This window comes from Octodon degus, unplaced genomic scaffold (assembly GCF_000260255.1).
Source record: "Octodon degus isolate 3935 unplaced genomic scaffold, OctDeg1.0 scaffold00287, whole genome shotgun sequence".
NCBI lineage: Eukaryota > Metazoa > Chordata > Mammalia > Rodentia > Octodontidae > Octodon > Octodon degus.
In genome coordinates, this window is record NW_004524863.1 from 1,653,928 (window position 1) to 1,657,524 (window position 3,597).

General features: G+C 37.9%; 3 pseudogenes; all 3 read right to left on the bottom strand.

Annotated features, from left to right (window-relative positions):
* Window positions 1–552: 552 nt before the first annotated feature.
* Window positions 553–665, bottom strand: LOC111814295 (annotated as a pseudogene).
* A 244-nt stretch (window positions 666–909) lies between these two features.
* On the bottom strand, window positions 910–1,888 carry LOC101585975 (annotated as a pseudogene).
* A 951-nt stretch (window positions 1,889–2,839) lies between these two features.
* The window catches only part of LOC101572533, a 1,037-nt pseudogene continuing 279 nt past the window's right edge, over window positions 2,840–3,597 (bottom strand).

A 3,597-nucleotide genomic window follows, 5' to 3' on the forward strand; every position in this document is an offset into this window, starting at 1 on the left:
AAATAGAATACAGCAAATCATCAAGAAGATCATACAACATGACCAGGTAGGATTCATCCCAGGGATGCAAGGATGGTTCAATATTAAAAAATCTATAAATGAAATACACTATATCAATAGAGCGAAAACTAAAAACCACATGATCATCTCCATTGATGCAGAAAAGGCTTTTGACAAAGTCCAACACTCATTCATGTTCAAATTCCTACAGAGAATTGGAATAGATGGCCTCTACTTCAGTCTGGTAAAAGCCGTTTATGAAAACCCATTGGCTGGCATAATATTTTTTATATTAATACCTAAGTTAGTGCAAGTCAATTGACAAATTTTTAACAAAATATAGAAAAGGGGCTCTTTCTTTTTGCCCAAGATACTGACAAACTTATAGAATAAATTAAAAGTAAAGCACTAGCCTGTACCTTCAAAAAATATTAACAATTTTATATGATGTTCAAGAAGATCTAAAAGAGAATGATGCTTGCTTTTTCTCTAATTTCAAAAAAGCCAAAATACTCAGGAGGCACTATTCAATTTCTTGACTCAGGAGCAAAGAACTACTGTTTGTTTCTTTGTGGATTTTGACCATGTTCTCCATTTTTGCAGGGGCCATGCTAATCTTCTCTTTATCATTCCAATTTTAGTATATGTGCTGCTGAAGTGAGCACATGTTCTCCATTTGTAAACACACTGCCACACCAAACATGATGTAAGAGAAACACTAAACAAATAAAAGTTTAAGAGAACTAAAATCTACTCAAATAGCTATGTATTTCAAATAGCTATGTATTCTCTTTAAATAACTAGGTGCTTTAGGAACAACATAAAATACTATACTACTAAGCCAAAAACATGTCAAATATTCCCACAGGATATACAGAAATAGAATTGTTGAGTTTCACAGGCCATAAGCTAAAGGAAAGAGCTGATTCCAGGACCACAGTACAAGTCTAAACATATCATGCTTTGTAAGGTTTTCCATAAATCAACATAGAAGTTGGTTAAGGTGTTTGCCATGGCTGTATCTACTGCAGACTGAGGGATCATTCTATGTAGATTTGTCTGAATATAGCCTGTCAACAGACTGTGGTGTGGATTGTAAGTGCAACACAAAACCAGCCACAAGGATGATTAAATCCATGAATAAACTCTGGCCTCTTTTCACTCCAGTCAAGACTTATTCCACCGGAAAAAAGTCCTTCTTTTTTTTTTTAAACATTTATTTATTTATTATTTAATTTCTTGACCTTTTTTTTAAAGGCTACCTTTCTTTCTTTCTTTCTTTCTTTCTTTCTTTCTTTCTTTCTTTCTTTCTTTCTTTCTTTATTTCTTTCTTTCTTTCTTTCTTTCTTATTTATTTTTTGTGTGTGGCCAGCTCAGCCCACCAGGGACGGGGCTGACTGGCATGTGGTGCTGGGGGATTGAACCGCGATCCCTGTGCTTTGCTAAGCTTGTTCTAAGTAGGTGCTCTAGACCACTGAGCCATCTCACCAGCCCCAAAAAAGTCCTTCTTGATAGCCCACAGTGTCGGACAAATCAACAAACTCCCTTTGGAAATTATATCCCAAAGCTGACCAGCAGTAGTGTAATGCATCACACAGCAATTCTCTTCAAAGTGCTTCAAAATATCCAGTGAAGTCATTAGGTGGTCCCAATCCAAGCAGAAAGACCCTAGGTGTATATGGTCTATTATAGTATTGACCACATCATCTACAACACCTTGGGCTTTGTAGAAATATCTATTAAATTCTTCTGAGGTTTTTCTCCAAACTGTTACATCTTTTGTTTTCTTTATAACTCACCACTTTTCATCTTCAATGTTATGGTACAGGATCAGGGTGTTTTTAAATTTAGTTGAAAAAGAAGCAACATCAGCAGACAGTTCTTCCATTTTTTTTTCTGAGGATGCCAGCAGCTCTCTGCCATGATTCTGATGGGCTTTGCTTTGTAGGTGATCTGTTTCTTCTCTCTAGCAGCTTTTAATATTTTATTGTTTTGCTGAATTTCTGAGTTCTTGATCATTATGTTTCTAGGTGTAGATTTATTGTGATTATGACTGTGCTGCCTTCTATATGTCTAGATATCTGTATGTCAGTTTCTTTTCTCGTGTTTGGAAAAATTTCTGCTAGTAGTTTTGCCAATAATCTTTTTATGCCATTTGTGCTCGCTCCTGTTGCTTCATTGACACCTATTATTCTTCTATTATTTTTCTTTGCATTATCTTGTAGCTGCTGAATTGTTACTTTTTGGTTCCTTGTTAGTTTTAAGAGATCTTTTATTTCATGTTCATTAGTTGCAACGCTGTCTTTGAGGTCTAAAAGTCTATCTTCAATTTCATTCAAGTGGCTTTTGCAGTTTTCAATGGCATTCTTAATTTTCTGGTTATCTGCTTGAATCTGCTTCATGCATTTGAATTCTCTCCTGTATTATTAATTCAGTGTTTCCATCATTTTTCTATTCCCTGTCTTTCTATCCATGTCTTCTTTAGTTGTGCTGACCTATTCTCTCATGATTGCTGTCCTTTCTTTTTGGACCTGAGAGATTATTTCTGCTCTTATTTCTTCTGTAGTCTAATGGACTTGTTTCTTTTCTTTAGTTGCTATCATTTCAGAGATTTCAGGTGTGTGATTGCAAGATTTTTTTTTTTTTTTTAGTTTAGCACCATTTATTTGTGATCTCAGCTGTGGTCATAGCTGCAGTGAAGCAGCCTGTACTCAAAGCATAATGTGCTCTTCCATTCCTCTTGTCCAGCCCTTAAGGATCTTCCAAGTGTTACACCAACAGAACAAAGGACTCCAATGATGCCAGCTCCATTGATGGTGCCATCCAGAGAGGGAGAAAGTCATGGCACATTCAACAGTGGCTACCAGAGGTTTTGAAAAGGGAGCCTTTGAGGGCCCAGCTTGCCTGGCATTTTGATGCTGTTGGTGTGAGTTTTATATCCCATAATGTGTTGGGAGATAGGTTAAGTATGCACTGAAGTGTGCCCTGAATTCAGGCTGTGGTTGCTTGGTCACTGGCAGTCTTATTCCATATGGAAATAATGTGCTCCTGGAAGCAGACAGAGATCACAGCCCCACAGATCTCCTCCCCAACCATGAGCTGTTCCCCCAGCAAGACCAGGATGAAAGCCTCCCAGCAGCAGGAGGCAAGCCCTTCCACAGCTGAGTGATCCACTTGCCACCAGTTTTATTTGCATCATCCTCCCACATGGGTTTAATTCCTTCTTTGAAGAGATGGAAGTCACTGTGTCCTGTCAGGTCCCCAGGACATACTATGTGGCTATAAAACCTCCAGAAATGCTCCATAGAGGCAAAGGTGCCAATCTGCTTGATACTCTGTTCATAGCTCTGTGAGCTAGTGGGATGGCCTGGGGTTCTCCTGGAGTACCAGAAAGGTTCTGTTCTGCTGGTCCAGGGACAGCAGCGTTCCTCTTGCTGCTGCTCTGACTCTTGTCTCATTGTTTTTTTTTTTTTCTTCTCACTATCTTTCTGTGTGCTGATTTCTTCATTCTGATCATGATCTCCACTGTCATCATCTCTTTCTTTCTTTCTTTCTTTCTTTCTTTCTTTCTTTCTTTCTTTCTTTCTTTCTTTCTTT